Source organism: Nycticebus coucang, chromosome Y (assembly GCF_027406575.1).
Source record: "Nycticebus coucang isolate mNycCou1 chromosome Y, mNycCou1.pri, whole genome shotgun sequence".
Classification (NCBI taxonomy): domain Eukaryota; kingdom Metazoa; phylum Chordata; class Mammalia; order Primates; family Lorisidae; genus Nycticebus; species Nycticebus coucang.
Genome location: NC_069805.1, coordinates 23,546,694 through 23,564,533, shown reverse-complemented (window position 1 = coordinate 23,564,533; position 17,840 = coordinate 23,546,694).

The window sequence follows — 17,840 nt, the reverse complement described above, 5'->3', positions numbered from 1 at the left end:
ATGATACTGAAAACCATGGGACTAATGGATCACCTTGGAAAGGAATAAACAGAAAGATTAGAGGTTCTTGGCACCCAACATTTAGTAATTAAGTAGAAGAGCCAAGAAGAGAAAATGAAAAGGAGCAGGGGGTCGAAGAAAAGAATTAGAGTTTGCAGTCTCAGGAGCTAAATGAGAAGAGTCTTTAAGATGAAAGAAGGGTCAAGAGTAACAAAAGCTGCTCAGAGGTTGACAAAGATGAGCACAGTACAGTATCTGTATCTAACACAGCACAGTAGTGGACTGGGCGGCCTTATCAAGTGTGTGCTGTTAATATCCCAATTTACCACCAAGGACACAGAGATCTCCACAGTGTTCTAGAAGAGCAGGTAAACCAACTCTTTTGCTCTTTAATTTAGATGACAGAAAAAAAAGATCCTAGAATATGTTTTTGCTATGGCTAATGACAGCATGCACAATTCTATTTTCTCTTCCAAAGATAATTAGAAATTATATTGATGAAGAAACTAGCTACTTTTCAGATAACCATCAACCCATGACTTTTCTTCAACCAGCCAGCCATACCGCAGTCCATTAAGTCAAAGGTCCTTTAATTATGCAACTTTGAATCTTCATTAAATTATACATGTATGTCAAAAACTCGTTGAACTTTCATCCCAACTAAGTTACTTATATTTACCATACTCTTTAACAAGTGTTATTTTTCCTCTCCAAAGACATAAAAGTAAACCATGAAAGGAAAAGAAAGGCCTCTCTATAGTAAAAAATCTGGGTAAACAGAAACTTTTGCTCCTTTCTATTTTCTGACATACAAACTCTCTTCCAGTGTCTGCCACATGCTGCACAACTATCTGTTTGTATATTTGTCTCTCTCCCCACTAATCAAGAAATAATCAAGAATGGGCAACACATTTGTTTTCCTAGAACATACTGTGTTCAAAAAATATTCAAAAATAGAAGTTTGGCTATATTAATAAAGCTGTGTACTATGGTTTTGCTTTAATCAAAATTCAGTTGCTGTTTTTGTTTGTTTGTTTGTTTGTTTGTTTGTTTTTTGAGACAGAATCTCAAGCTGTTGCCCTGGGTAGAGTGTCGTGGCATCATAGTTTACAGCAACCTCCAACTCTTGGGCTCAAGCGATACTCTTCCCTCAGTTTTTCTATTTTTAGTAGAGACGGGGTCTCACTTTTTACTCAAGCTTGTCTCGAACCTGTAAGCTCAAGCTATCCACCGGCCTCGGCCTCTCAGAGCATTAGGATTACAGACATGAGCCACTGCACCTGGCCGAGTCAATACTCAATTTAAAGTTTTCTGGGTGATTTAAATAAATCTAGGTTATTTATCAGGATTTTAACTTTGTGTATGTTTCTACTCCTCTGATCTTATCAGTTTCATGACTCAGTTACCATATCAAAAGAAGGTCAATAAACCAAACAGCAGATCATTCTAAAAACACCCACATCTCATTTAGCTATATACTGACATTTCTTCAAATTTACCTTTCTGACATGCTTTTTGTTTACTTCTAAACATTCACCAAACACATGTCTATTGGGTTAGATAATTCAGAGCTGACTTGACTGGTTAAGTATTTCTCCCATACACAGGGAAAGAATGGCAAACCATATCAAGTGTCACGGAAATAGCCAAGCCTTTGACCCAGCCTGATATATAGTAGCTACTTAATAAAAACGTTAACGAATGAACCATTACTTCCATCCTTGAGAATCTACCCTCAGAAAAAACTAATCCAAGACAAGACTGAGAAAGCAACTTAAAATTGTTACTTTCAACGTTCTCCAAAAAGTGTAAAATAGGACACAGCATCTAAGGCCAGCGTTAGAGAGGAACATCAACTCAGTGGAGTGTGGCACAGCATTAGAAATAGCAGTCAGTTCCTTTTGCCCTCAGTAGACGTGGTGTGGTAAGCACGCTAGAGAGGCTGCTACTGGCGTGAGTTTTTCAGACCTGGGAGTGGTGCAGACTGTTGGATCTGGGCTCAAGGAGTCCAGGCTGATAGGCTGAGCCTGGTCATGCCCAGCTGGGGTATCCCAGAGGAACAGGAATTGAAATGCTTCATGGAAACACCACTCTGGCCTTCAAGTTCTGTCACAGTCATAGTTGTAGCCAACTCCAGGACTATACTGGGTACTTACATAGCCTCCCGGGTGGTGAAGAAGGTACCTGCTGGGCACCATGACTGGGATGCAGCAGCCTGCAGATTCCGGGAGTAGTTACTGGCTCAGCAGCATCAAATCTACAAGCTTTGAAATAAGGGAGGCATCTCGGTCTCAGCTGCCTCCAAGCTGTTGGCCAACAGGGCGCATCTTTACAAAGACATGGAGCTGTTGCCGGCCTCTACTATGTGGATAGTGAAGGGAACTGGACCTCAGGGAGACACCTTCTCTCTGAGTTCTGGCTTTGTATATGCTTATGGGGTCATGGATCAAGGTTACTCCTATGATCTGACCCATTGAGCCATCTACCAAACCAACAGAAATGCCTGCGCAGGAGGTTTGATTGACCTCTTATCACACGCAAAAGGATGGCTGGGTCCGAGTCTTCAGTGACAATGTAATGGCTCTACAGTCTGAAGGAGGGTGGATGTGGCTGATTGCATTTCCTGGGGAGAATGTCACTGGCAATATGGATACAGCATCCCATTTTATCTATAGAGGAGGGTTCGTCAATTGTATTGATACTTACCTTTTAAAGCTCTAGAACACTGACCCCTATGTTTTACCAGTTGGTAATGAGCTGCTGCAGAGGTTTGGTTTACTTTCTTGTAAATTAACATTACACTAATATTTGACCCAAAAAAAAAAGGAAAAAAAAAAGATAACAGTCATATGGAAGCACAAAAATTCTATAAATAAAGATTTAGATGGGGAGACGAGAGAATACTATGTGATTATAACTATAAATAACGTATGCGGGTACTAAAAGGAAGCAAGAAGGCCACGGACAACAAGCCAGGGAGGTCGCTGTTGCTACGTGTTTCCCTTAGGACACACCAAGTAAGTCTTACATCTTTAGAAAGCACGTGCTAGAGACACACAGTATGTGAGATAACGTTTCTCATTTCAAGATGAAAATGGTCTCTTGAATCTGTTTATATTAATACTATTATTGCTGTTTGGAGAGAGTTAAAAATCAGAGCCTCCCACAATACCTAAGCTTAGTTCATGAATGAATGATTTAAGAACTGAATGAACAGACCAGTTTAACTATACAGGTGAGGTCCAAAATCATGAATTTAAAATCTGGTCATCCATCAGTGAGAGGAGGACGTCTCTAAAATCCCCTGAATTATCTTCAACAGATAAGAGGGCTGGTTGCCTTCATCAGATTTTCAAAACACTTTCCAAATCTAAAAATGGTTAAAAAACACTACTTTAAATAGTAAATTTATTTCTATTAAATGTTCCATCATCACTGGCAATCACTTTTGAGTTTATAGCCTAGGCTTAAATGGAGTATTAAACAGGTAATGGCCACAAGTAACCCCTGCCCTAATTCCCCACCACGTGGTAGTTTAGGGAAGCATACAAGGGACAGATCAAAACACATTTGAATATTTCCAATCTCACAAACTGCCTCTGTTATATATTAAAATACAAGGCTTTAGCTCTAAGCCTTCATTTTATTCAATCTGAAATGAATTATCAGAAATGAACAAAAGGAAATTTTAAAATATATTAGAAGGATTTATTTATCAACTGTTTATTTTAAACTACACTGGTGTCAGTGCAAAGAAAAAAAAATTAAGAAACAAATATCTTCGAGGCAGTCTGAACCATTTTCATTGCAAAGATACTGAATGTTGGGGTCAAACAAAAGGCTTGAAGGCACCGTTGTAACCTCCAAAATGTGGCTGGAAGGACAGAGCAAGACTGAGGGAATGGGAGGAAGGGTATCAAAACCTGGATAATGCCTCTTCAAAGACAGAAAGCCGGGGGTTAGGCCTCTGTTGTGTGGAAGGCCTGATAATCAGATCACGTCCGAGACTGTCTCAGCCAGCCCCTCATCTAACCAGTGAGGAGCCTGAGGTGCAGAGTCTGCAAGTTTCTCAAGGTAAGGAATCACGACGCCAGGCACCGAGGGTTCTCAGGGCTCCTTCTCTGAGACACCACAACCGAAGAAAAAGGATGGACTCGACTTTCTCTCATTTTCCTCTAATTTCTCCCATTCTCATTTCTTTTTATCATTTTTATTACTCTATAGTTTCCTCCTCTCTCCCTTCCCATCATCCACTCAAAGGCACTTGCAGGCGCGGTTTGCCGACCTGGATGGCGTCTGGGTCTAAACAAGCTGATGACCTTCCTCGGCATTGATAAGGCACTGTAACAATCTCCTAACCCCCACTGTGGCTCAGACCCCCAGCACCAAACACATAGATTCCCGTGATGTTTTCCCCTCTCTGGTGTTCTCTTCTCCACATCTCTTCCTTCTTGCCTCTCCCAGTTAGATTTTGAGACTCTTAAAAACTCCTTAATCATCCCTGAACCGCTTGGCATCTAGTATAAAATAAATAAAAACTGCTATGTGGGGTGGCTCACACCTATAATTCTAGTACTCTAAAAGTCCAAGGCAGGAGGATTGCTTGAGGTCAGGAGTTTGAGACCAGCCTGAGCAAGAGTTATTAGCTAGGCGTGTTGGCATGTACCCAGAGCGCCAGCTACTTGGGAGGCTAAGACAGGAGGATCCCTGGTGCCCAAGAGTTTGAGGTTGTAGTGAGCTATGATAACACCACTGTACTCTAGCCAGAGCGACAGAGCAAGACTCTGTCTCCAAAAAAAGTAAAAATATTAAAAATTTTTTTAAAAATAGAAATAACTATGGTGGTCAAATAAAAGACCAGACCAGACACAAGTTAAATGTGAATGGACTGGTGATGTAAAGAAATGACAAATAATTTCTTGGGTATAATCCTGTCCCACAAAGTATCTGGGACAATGTTAGACTAAAAAAGTATTCATTATCTAAAATTCAAATGTAACTAGAACTAGGTGCCTGTATTTTATTTGCTAACTCTGACAACCCCAAAACAATACTAATAATAATTAAGACCCTCCACTAAAGAGTCTCAAACAATGATTTTCAACCAGTGTGCCATGAAAGGATCTTAGGAGTAATATGAAAATTGTTTTTCAAAAGAAGTTCAAAGCACAATAAATACATTCTTTTTTCACTCTTTTCTTTTTCTTTCTTTTTTTTTTTTTTTTGAGACAGAGTCTCACTCTGTCCCCCTCAGTAGAGTGCCGTGCTGTCACAGCAACCTCAAACTCCCAGCCTTAAGCGATTCTCTTGCTTCAGCCTCCAGAGTAGCTTTGACTACAGGCGCCCGCCACAACGCCCAGCTATTTTTTTGTTGTAGTTGTCATTGTTTAGCAGGCCTGGGCCAGATTCAAAACCACCAGCCCCGGTGTATGTGGCGGGCACCCTAATCACTGAGCTACAGGCGACGAGCCATTTTCACTCTTTTTCTTGTTCAACATAATTTAAGTGTGCCATGGAAATTTAACTATAGGTTCAAGTATGCTCTGAGATAAAAAAAAAAATGTTGAAAAATACTGATCTAGAACTTCCTGGCTGTTTACTCTGAGGGACTGGCTGCTGTGTTATTTTTCAGTACTTTAATTAACTACTGACTAAGTTTAACTATGGCACAAAAAAAATAAATTTCATATTCTTGGCCTAATGTGACAGAGCAGACTACAAAGTTTCCAAGTTCATGGCCCAATAAGCGAAAAAGGAAGAAGTGTTTAGATTAAACAAGTTATTACTTTTTGACTTGCAATAGCAAAATACATCTGTTACATTTTTAAACATTTAAATTACTACAGAAAAAATAATTCACCATTCCCTACCCCTTTATCTCCATAGAAACCATGAATTTACGCCACAGTTTCCACAGACATTTCTTTGTTGTTAAGGAAATGATGAGCACGTTAAGAAAGAACAGAGTGGCCAGAACCTAGTAGTTCCTCACTAAATACGTGGATTAAGATTAAGACAGAAAAAAAAAGGACAACAATACAGTGAGAGTTATTTTTATAAAAAATTAATAAGTACTTTGAATTTCCTTTAGTTATGTATGTGGTGAGGCATGTAGTGTGAGCAGGGGACCAGGACCACTTGAACTACAGTTTAACACACTGACTTAATTCATCTTTCCTATGCTTTAGAATATACCTTCTAGATAGTAAAGTATCATCTCTCTTCGAGAAAAGTAGATCAACTAGTTCACCTCAAGCATATTTTCCCCTTTTTGCCTGTGATGCTATACACTTTCATATAATTAGGCGATACTACAAGATTATCAATTCTAAGTACAAAAATAATGGCATTAGGATGGGTGTGGTGGCTCACACCTGTAATCCTAGTACTCTGGGAGGCTGAGGCAGGTGATCACCTGAGTTCAGGAGTTTGAGAACAGCCTGAGCAACAGCAAGACCCCATCTCTAAAAATAGCCAGGCATTATTTATAATTTAAATTACTTCAGTTGGGTACCTGCAGTCCCAGCTACTCAGGAGGTTGAGGCAAGAGAATCACTTGAGTCCAAAAGTTTAAGGTTGCTGTAAGCTGTGACACCATGGCACTCTACCAAGGGCGGCAAAGTGAGACTCTGTCTAAACCAGGTGTCCTCAAACTTTTTAAACAGGGGGCCAATTCACTGTCCCTCAGACCGTTGGAGGGCTGGACTATAGTTTAAAAAAACACAAAACTATGAACAAATTCCTATGCACACTGCACATATCTTATTTTGAAGTAAAAAACAAAATGGGAACAAATACAATTCACAGCGCTTCATGTGGCCTGTGGGCCGCTGTTTGAGGACGCCTGGCTAAACAAACAAAAAAAAACAAAATAATGGCATCAGAGTTTTAAAATGAATTTCTTGAGATTACATCTAAAAGATACATTTTCAGGTGGCACCTGTGGCTCAAAGGAGTGGGGCGCCGGCCCCATATGCTAGAGGTTGCGGGTACAAACCCAGCCCCGGCCAAAAACTGCAAAAAAAAAAAATTAAAAGATACATTTTCTAACAAAAAAGGACCATAGGAGTTCTTTCATCATTTGTATGATGTTTTAAAAAGAACATTCAAATAAATCAAAAGGTACCATTATTTCTCAAGTACTATTTACATTAAGACCTAATACAAGTAACAATTTCAATGATATCCCTGAGTTTTCTCATCCATTTCACTCATCATGTTTTAAAAAGAAACCAAAATAAGTTAATCAAGCATTTACAACCAGAGCGAGGACCCCGCAAATGCAGAGTTGACACTAGGTCACCAGGTATCATTCCCATAACACGCTGTTACAAAAGAGGAATCTAAGTACATGTGGTAAAACTAGGTCTTCATCAACATCAACGATGACTGCCACTTTAAAAAAATAATTATACCTGAAATAAAAAATAGAACATAAGCAAGATCTACTTTAAATCTCTCAGACACTTGAACACATAATGGTATTCCCAGACACAGTAGATTGTATATAAAATATTCAACTCCAGGAATAAAAACCAATATTCTAACAAAATGTGCTAACATAAAAATAATTAATAAAAAAATGTGTATCTCATTACTTTTGTTAACACTAAATTAAAAAAAAATTTTTTTTTTCAGGCAGAGCTTCAAGCTGTCGTCCGGGTAGAGTGCTGTGGCATCACAACTCACAGCAACCTCTAACTCCTGGGCTCAAGCCATTCTCCTGTCTCCATATCCCAAGTAGCTGGGACTACAGGAACCTGCACAATGCCTGGCTATATTTGGGTTGTAGCCATCATTGTTGTTTGGTAGGCCTGGGCTGGATTTGAACTCCCCAGCTCAGGTGTATGTGGTTGGCGCCTTATGCACTTGAGCCACAGGTGCGGAGCCTAAATTTAAAAATTATTAATGGTCCCAATGATAACCTTTCAAAACTGACCCTCAGTCCCTTTGAATTAAATACAGATAAATAAGCAGTGATAAATAAGAACAGAAAGAATGATACCAAAGCATTTGTAATTATGCTCAAGGGCCTGAAAATCAGAACAGATAAATATCTTTTAAGCTGATGGATGCTTTGATCAGGAAACAAATGGCAAAAGAAGAAAAATAATATATATATTTTTTGAGACAGAGTCTTACTATGTCACCCTCGGTGGAGTGTCGTGGTTCACAGCAACCTCAAAGTCTTGGGCTTAAGTGGTTCTCCTGCCTCAGCCTCCCAAGTAGCTGGGTCTACAGGTGCCCGCCACAACGCCCAGCTATTTTTTTGTTATAGTTGTCAATGTTGTTTATTAGGCCCTGGCCAGGTTCAAACCTGCCAGCCCTGTGTATGTGGCCGGCACCCTACCCACTGATCTACGGGCACTGAGGCAAATGGCAAAAATTTTAAGCTTTCATTAACACTTAACTTAATTTCACTGTCAACTTGTTCATTCAATAATTTGTTTCTAAAGCCAAACTATGTCTTTTAATTACCACAATAAATCTACTATAGTTTCCACTTCAGACCAGGTATAAAGTGAATTTTTCTGTGAGTGAACATAGCTATTTAAGTTATCTGAACTTGTGAAACCATTAAAATTCCTTATTCTGGGTGGTGTCTGTGGCTCAGTGGGTAGGGCACCGGCCCCATATACCAAAGGTGGCAGGTTCAAACCCGGCCCTAGCCAAACTGCAACAAAAAAATAGCTGGGCATTGTGGTGGGCTCCTGTAGTCCCAGCTACTTACTTGGAGGCTGAGGCAAGAGAATCGCTTAAACCCAGGAGCTGGAGGTTGCTGTGAGCTGTGCGATGCCATGGCACTCTACCAAGGGTGATAAAGTGAGACTCTGTCTCTACAAGAAAAAAAAAAAATCCCTTATTCTAGCATAAACACATGCCCTCAGCACCTAATTCTAAGGAGCATGTACACCAGAACCTCCATAGCTCATCACCTCCCTACACTTACCACCTCCTTAAACTGACCTCACTATCATAGGCCAGACGTGCACCACACGTACATATCCACACAGGGGGCCTCATGTTGACCACCTCTGTGTGTGGACCAGTTTGTTGCAGTTCCTTACAGGGCTTCTACTGTATTTAAATTTAAATCAGTTTGATCATTTCCTAGATTATGGGCCATCCACAGTAGTTTTAACTTTATTCTCTAACATATTAAACATATAACTGTCATTGTTATATAATCTTATCAATACAATTATAATTTTCAGGCAAGAATTTTCAGAAGTTATTATTCCAAACATATGTCTCCTTGAGCTCAAACAATCCCCACAAAAGCCTTGTTTGGCATGACCGTGGGTCTCAGCAGCACAATGAAGATCGTCTGAGACTCCATAATGTGTAGGTGTGACCAAGCCGCTATGGCGAGGTTGTCCACATCTTGATCATCCAACCTCCTTTGTGTACAAAGCTTTCCTTCGAGGAAACATTCACTGAACCAAACACAGGGCACTGTTTACATGTGACGAAGAAGCATGTACTTGTGACAGTTATGAGCTTGTTTTACAACACCTGGAAATCTAGAAGAGGAAAATTTGAAAGGAGATTTCAAGAGTGATTACAACCAAATTATTGTTACCCATTCACTGCTATACTTTAAATCTGTATTAGAAGCCTTTCTAGTAACTCTTCTAGTAAACCCAATTTCTGAAATGAGGCAGAAGGAACATCTTAAAATGGTAAAAAGCCTAATAGGCAACTTAAGAAAAGGAATAACAAAAATGTTTAAAAACATAGACTGGGGCGGCGCCTGTGGCTCAAAGGAGTAGGGTGCCGACCCCATATGCCAGAGATGGCGGGTTCAAATCCTGCCCCGGACAAAAGCTGCAAAAAAAGAAAAAAAAAAAAACTTAAACTGCTCCAGTTAGAAGTTTTAAATATACAGCCAATATTCCAAAGATAAATATTAAAGCAATAGAAATCTTGGGCATGTACTATTTTCCTAACACACAAGGAAGACACTTTTATTACTTCTACTTCTTTCATTATGTATTTCTTTTTCCCTCTACTGAAAATACTCACCGTACAGATTTACACAGTCAAAAAAAAAAAAAATGTTCTCATTGTTACTACTGAAACGGCTATAGGTAGTAATAAGAGCTTTTAGTTCGTAACTGTTCTGATGAATTTATATAAGGTATCTGCAGGGGTGGGAGACCCATGGCCTTCTGATTTCTAGATTGTTCTTTTTTAAGCACCAAAGGAAGAAAGAAGAGCTTCTTCTTTCTCTGCTGCACCCCCTTTTTAATATAAAAGGATTAGTTGTATAAAATCGGGATTCAGTCAAAAGGCCTCACTTCAGGACCTACAAGGCCACAGGTTTCCACCCCACTAGGTTTCTAAAAGATCAGAGCATTCTCAAGGAAGAAGGGAATTGTCCAAGAGACATCAAGAATAGAGAATCCAGAGACTTAAGAATTTTGTCACTAGGCAGCGCCCGTAGCTCAGTGGGTAGGGCGCTGGCCACATACACCCAGGCTGGCTATGCAACAATGACAACTCCAACGAAAAAATAGCTGGATGTCGTGGCAGGTGCCTGTAGTTCCAGCTACTTGGGAGGATGAGGTAAGAGAATAGCTTAAGGCCAAGAGTTTGAGTATGCTGAGAGCTGTGATGTCACAGCACTCTACTGAGGATGACATAGTGAGACTCTGTCTCAAAAAAAAAAAAAGAATTTTGTCTCAAAAAAAAAGGAAGGAAAGGAGGGAGGGGGAGAGAAAGGGAGGGAGGGGAGGACGGGAAGGGGAAAGGAGAAGAGAATCAACAGAATTAGAATAGAGATAAAATGAAAATACAGATAGGGTTCTGAGGACTATATAAGCATTTCATTATAAGGGGACAGAAAGGAGAAACTAAGTGAAAGAAAGACTTTTATCTTTTGTTCCACTCCCCTTGACCTGTGGGATGTTCATCAGAAGACAAGAGACACCCCAAAGACAGAAAAAGAGAAAAAGAAAAGAGATCGGGGAAGGGGCTGGAGACAAGGATTTTATAAAAGGAAGATTACTGAGTGAGCTGTCCCTCTCCATGTGAGAAAATTAATAAAACAATTGACAATAGCTACAAATTGGAAGCAACCTATTATGTATATAATGGGATATTATTAATAAATAGCCATGAAAAAGATCAACTATAGCTCTTCACCCTAAGTTGCATGCCTCTCACACACACTACTGAGTGAAAGAAAATAGACCCTTTCTCCAAAAAATAAAAATAAAAAATACATACACTGTTTGTTCGATTTCCATTTATGTAAAGTTCAAAATCAGGTAAAACCAATTAATGGCATTATCAGGATAGTGTTAGCAGAGAGGGTGCATACCCAGAAAGTCTGTGCTCTTAACCAAAGGGCCATATTCAGTCGTATTTTATTTTATTTTGGAGACAGAGTCTGAGTTTATCACTCTCAGTAGAGTGCCGTAGTGTCACAGCTCACAGCAACCTCCAGTTCTTGGACTTAGGCGATTCTCTTGCCTCAGTCTCCTGAGTAGCTGGGACTATAGGCACCTGCCACAACAGCCGGCTATTTGTTGTTGTTGTCGTTGTTGTTGTTGCCGTTTGGCCAGGGCGAGGTTCAAACCCGCCACCCTTGGTATATGGGGCCGGCGCCCTACCCACTGAGCCACAGGTGCCACCCTCAGTTGTATTTTAAATGGGGACCCTAACTAAGTGGGCTTCCCTGTTGTGGGACTGGCTGAGCAAATTCCTTACCACCATCACCCTTTCAGGCTCCCCACCCTCAAACTCCCCTTTGTCTTCTCCCCAGAGAGAATCCTCTGCCTCCTGGCTAGAGAGCATAAGGGCATATAGGAGCAGAATGGGTTGGGGCTCTCCTATTAATGTGGTCCACTACTTTTTGAAAGGTACCCACTGTTCTCTGGCGTGACTGATGCCCCCAAGTGCAGATTCCCTCCAACTTAGTTTCTCTGGAGAGTTAGCCTTCAGTCTTTTGCTGGGATTTGAGAGAAGCAGTTATGTGGCTACATGGTTTGGGGAAAGTGGAAATGGAATAGGGAATTCTAGCTACTTCTTACACAGACTTCAAAAGCACATCTGTCTTAGCCCCAGCACCCCCTGGAGCTGTGTGTGAGCCTGCTGGTTCCGACTCCCCTGCTGAGGCTTCCGGTGCACCTGCTGGACTGATTAGGCCAAAGCTCACAGAAGAGACATCTGGTCAACCAACAGGCGCTAAGGTGACAAGATCCCGGGTCTAAGGTCGGCCACGGACGTCTGGTCATCCGCGGGGCACTGTGGAGACCCAAGTTTCCTAACACCCACATGTGCTCAACGTGGGTGTCATGCATGCCTGCCTGCCTGGCAGGAGAACCCGGGGTGCTCATTCTTAGCTAGCTCCGGTGTTTCATATGCAGGTGCGGGGGCCAGGGGAGGGGGCATGTTACGAGGGAAGGAGAGAAAGAAAGGGGAGAGGGAGGGGAGGACGGAGGGATGTGTGTGGCAGCATCTCTTTTAGTAGTTCATAGGCGTCATGATCATGTGTTCAAGCACAAGTGTGAGATGTGCAATGAGAGAAACAAGGGATAAAAGAAGAGAAAAGAGACCTCGAAAGTGGTGCCTTTGGACTCACAGTCAGAACAAGTCAGCAACCTGCAGACACGGAGGACCGGCCCTCTCCGCAGCCAATTGGAGGCCAACAAGAAGTCAGGAGCTGGAGCCTCAGCGGGGGGTTGGCTCAGTTCAGAAACGCCTGTGCCTGTGAGTGGACGCAGGCCTGGCTCAAGGATTAGGGCGCCGGCCCCATATTATACCGTGGGTGTTGGTTCAAGCCCGGACTCCGACAGAACCGGAAAGCAAACAAACAAACCCATTTTCGGGAGCTCACCTCAATGAGCTAACGCGATCCGCCCACCTAGACCTACAAAGTGCTACGATTACAAGCCTGAGCCACCTCACGTGGCCCAGCCTAATTCGATTTAGTTAAATATCCTTCTCCCACACCTGGTTTCACTGTATCTGGAGAGATGTATGTGTGGGGGGGAAGCTATTGTTAAGTATAGAAGATAACGGGGGCGGGACCTGTGGCTCAGTGAGCAAGGCGCCGGCCCCATATACGGAGGGTGGCGTGTTCAACCCCAGGCCCGGCGGAACTGCAACAAAAAAGTAGTCGGGCTTTGTGGCGGCCGCCTGTAGTCCCAGCTACTCGGGAGACCGAGGCAGGATAATCGCCTAAGCCCAGGACATGGAGGTTGCTGTGAGCTGTGTGACGCCACAGCACTCTACCGAGGGCAATAAAGTGAAACTCTGTCTCTACAAAAAGGAAAAAGAATACAAGTTAACGGGTGGCGCCTGTCAGTGAAAGGACTAGGGTGCAGGCCCCACATACAGAGGAGGTGGGTGGCGAGAAAAACTGCCCCCTCCTCAAAATCATTTAGTTGAAAGAGTTCGCCTGCGGGCACAGCCGCCCTCCACCCGCATGTTTCGGAGGTGGCGGGTTCAAACCAAGCCCCGGCAAAAAACTGGAAAGAAAAAAAATAAGAAAGAACGACGGAAGGAAGGGAGGGATGGAGGGAAGGAGAAAGGATGGGACGGAACGATGGAAGGAAGGAAGGAAGAAAGGAAGGAAGGAAGGAAGGAAGGAAGGAAGGAAGGAAGGAAGGAAGGAAGGAAGGAAGGAAGGAAGGAAGGAAGGAAGGAAGGAAGGAAGGAAGGAAAATGAAAGAGTAAAAGTGGTTCAGTGCCTGTTCCTCAGAGGAGTAGGGCACCGGCCCCAAGTACCAGAGGTGGCGGGATGAAACCGGGCCCCAGTCAAACACCGCAGAAGAAGGAAAATATTTAATAAATAAATGGATAAATAAATAGGCTGGCGTGGGGTGGGGAGGTTGGTGCATAGCACAGTGGTTAAGGCACCAACCACATCTACCGAGGAGGCTGGCGGCTTCCAGCCCTGTCTGACAAGCTAGACAACAATGACAACTGCAACAAAGCAAAAGTACCCCGGCGCAGTGGCGGGCTCATGCAGTCCCAGGTACATGGGAGGCTGAGGCCAGAGAATCGTTAACGCCCAAGAGTTGGAGGTTCTTGAGAGTTGTGACACCACACCACGGCAATCTACGGAGGGTGACTCAGTGAAGGTATGTCTCACCAAAAAAAAAAAAAAAATCAAATGAACCAAAAATTAAATTAATAAATGTTAAAATCAATCTAATAAAGAAGTAAATAGACACGTAGCACAGTTCCTGGAACAGAAACCCTTCCTCTCCCCCAACCCCCGCTTTCCAATCCAGAAAAAAACTTCAGTAATCAGTTAAGTGTATTTTCTTTTCTTTTTTTTTTTTTTGTAGAGACAGAGTGTCACTTTATGCCCTTCGGGTAGAGTGCCATGGCATCACACAGCTCACAGCAACTTCCAACTCTTGGGCTTAAGCGATTCTCTTGCCTCAGCCTCCAGAGTAGCTGGGACGACAGGAGCCCGCCACCATGCCCAGCTATTTTTTGGTTGCAGTTCAGCCGGGGCCGGGTTCGAACCCACCACCCTCGGTCTCTGGGGCCGGCGCCTTACCGAGTGAGCCACAGACATCGCCCCTCAGTTAAGTTTTCCACCTTTATTTCTGATCTGTTCCGTTTTACAGAAGAGCTAAGCAGCCAACCACAGAGGCGCTGTCCTGAACTGACCTGACCTGACCTGACCGGAGCCGAGGTTGAAGGGAAGAACTCCTAGGATCTATCCCCGCCCTTCTCCGCACCGCCTCAAAACTGGGCTTTGAGAGGACGGATCTGTCCCCGGGGAACAGCTCCATACACACCCAAAGAAGTTACGGGGTCGGGGGCTGTTGATCTCCACTCTAATGCTAGCATTCTGGGAGGCCGAGCCGGTGGAGACAGGACACGACCGCCCACACCCGACCATAGTCCCACCTGTTCGGGAGTCTGAAGCAAAAGCATCTCTGGAGCTCAAGAATTCGAGTGTGCTGTGACTTGCGAATGGCAACACGCCACTTTTCCCAGTAAAGGTGGACTGAGGGTTTATCGCCAAAAAATATATAAATAAATAAATATATAATCCCACACACATGTAAAGTCCTAGCTGGTTGTGTAGATCTGAATGAAGAAGAGTTTTTTTTTTTTTTGATAGGAATGACACACCCCCTAGGCTCACATGCTGTGGAGTTCGCTCCTTAGCTCTAGTAGTTACACAGGAGGCAAGCAGTGCATATTGTCAGAACAACCGTTTCAGAATAAAGGGAGAGTGAAAATGAGGGGGGAGAGATAAGGAGAGGGGGAAGAAAGGGAGGAAGAGAGGGAGAAAGAGGGAGAGAGGGAGAGAGAGAGAAAGAGGGAGAGAGAGAGAGAGAAGATGAACACGAAAGTAGGAACACGGGGTTTGGAGGAGCTTGGCGAGGCGAGGCTCAGAGCCTCAGGGGAACCACAACTTATAGACAGCCGCTACCTGCTGGACTAACTAGGCCAAAGCTCGCAGAAGAGACATCTGGTCGACCAACAGGCCGTAAGTTGACAAGATCCCCGGTCTAAGGTCGGCCCCGGACGTCTCGTCATCCGCGGGGCACTGTGGAGACACAAGTTTCCTAACACCCACTTGTGCTCTACGTGGGTGTCATGCATAAGAACCCGGGGTGCTCATTCTTAGCTAGCTCCGGTGCTATACAAGCATGTGCGCGGTCCAGGGGAGGGGGTATGATACGAGGGAAGGAGAGAAAGAAAAGGGAGAGGGAGGGGAGGACAGAGGGATGTGTGTCGCAGCATCTCCTTTAGTAGTTCATAGGCGTCATGATCATATGTTTGAGCACTAGTGTCAGATGTGCAATGAGAGAAACAAGAGATAAAAGAAGAAAAAAGAAACCCTGAAAGTGGTGCCTTGGGACACGCAGTCATAACAAATCAGCAACCTGCAGACAGGGAGGATCGGCCCTCTCCGCAGCCAACTGGAGGCCGACAAGAGGTCAGGAGCTGGGGCCTCAGCGGGGGGTTTGCTCAGTTCAGAAACGCGTGTGCCTGTGAGTGGGCACAGCCCCTGGCTCAAGGATTAGGGCGCCGGCCCCATATTATACCGTGGGTGTTGGTTCAAGCCCGGACTCCGCCAGAACTGGAAAGCAAACAAACAAACCCATTTTGGGAGCTCAACTCAGTGAGCTGAAGCGATCCGCCCACCTAGACCTCCCAAAGTGCTACGATCACAGGCCTGAGCCACCTCACGTCGCCCAGCCCAATTCGATTTAGTTAAATATCCTTCTCCCACACCTGGTTTCACTGTATCTGGAGAGATGTATGTGTAGGGGGGAAGCTATTGTTAAGTATAGAAGATAAGGGGGGCGGGGCCTGTGGCTCAGTGAGCAAGGCGCCAGCCCCATATATGGAGGGTGGTGTGTTCAACCCTAGTCCCGGCCGAACTGCAACAAAAAAGTAGCCGGCCATTGTGGCGGTCGCCTGTAGTCCCAGCTAATCGGGAGACCGAGGCAGGATAATGGCCTAAGCCCCGGAGATGGAGGTTGCTGTGAGCTGTGTGATGCCACGGCATGCTACCGAGGGCAATAAAGTGAAACTCTGTCTCTACAAAAAGGAAAAAGAATACAAGTTAAAGGGTGGCGCCTGTGGGTGAAAGGAGTAGAGTGCCGGCCCCATATACAGAGGAGGTGGGTGGCGAGAAAAACTGCCCCCTCCTCAAAATCATTTAGTTAAAAGAGTTCGCCTGCGGGCATCCCCGCCCTCCCCCCGCATATTTCGCAGGTGGCAGGTTCAAACCAAGCCCCGGCAAAAAACTGGAAAGAAAAAAAACAAGAAAGAACGACGGAAGGAAGGGAGGGATGGAGGGAAGGAGAAAGGATGGGACGGAACGATGGAAGGAAGGAAGGAACGAAAGAAGGAAGGAAGGAAGGAAGGAAGGAAGGAAGGAAGGAAGGAAGGAAGGAAGGAAGGAAGGAAGGAAGGAAGGAAGGAAGGAAGGAAGGAAGGAAGGAAGGAAAATGAAAGAGTAAAAGTGGTTCAGTGCCTGTTCCTCAGAGGAGTAGGGCACCGGTCCCAAGTACAAGAGGCGGTGGGTTGAAACCGGGCCCCAGTCAAACACCGCAGAAGAAGGAAAATATTTAATAAATAAATAGATAAATAAATAGGCTGGCGTGGGGTTGAGGGGTGGTGCATAGCACAGTGGTTAAGGCACCAATCACATCCACCGAGGAGGCTGGCGGCTTCCAGCCCTGTCTGACAAGCTAGACAACAATGACAACTGCAACAAAGCAAAAATACCCCGGCGCTGTGGCGGGCTCAGGCAGTCCCAGGTACTTGGGAGGCTGAGGCCAGACAATCATTAACGCCCAAGAGTTGGAGGTTCTTGAGAGCTGTGACACCACACCACGGCAATCTACGGAAGGTGACTCAGTGAACGTCTGCCTCACCAAAAAAAAAAGAAAAAAAATCAAATGGACCAAAAAATAAATTAATAAATATTAAAATCAATCCAATAAACAAGTAAATAGACACGTAGCACAGTTCCTGGAACAGAAACCCTTCCTCTCTCCCAACCCCCGCTTTCCAATCCAGAAAAGAACTTCAGTAATGAGTTAAGTGGTTTTTTTTTTTTTGTGTAGAGACAGAGTGTCACTTTATGCCCTTCGGGTAGAGTGCCATGGCATCACACAGCTCACAGCAACTTCCAACTCCTGGGCTTAGGCGATTCTCTTGCCTCAGCCTCCTGAGTAGCTGGGACGAAAGGAGCCCGCCACCATGCCCAGCTATTTTTTGGTTGCAGTTCAGCCGGGGCCGTGTTTGAAACCGCCACCCTCGGTCTGTGGGGCCGGCGCCTTACAGACTGAGCCACAGGCGCCGCCCCTCAGTTAAGTTTTCCACCTTTATTTCTGATCTGTTCC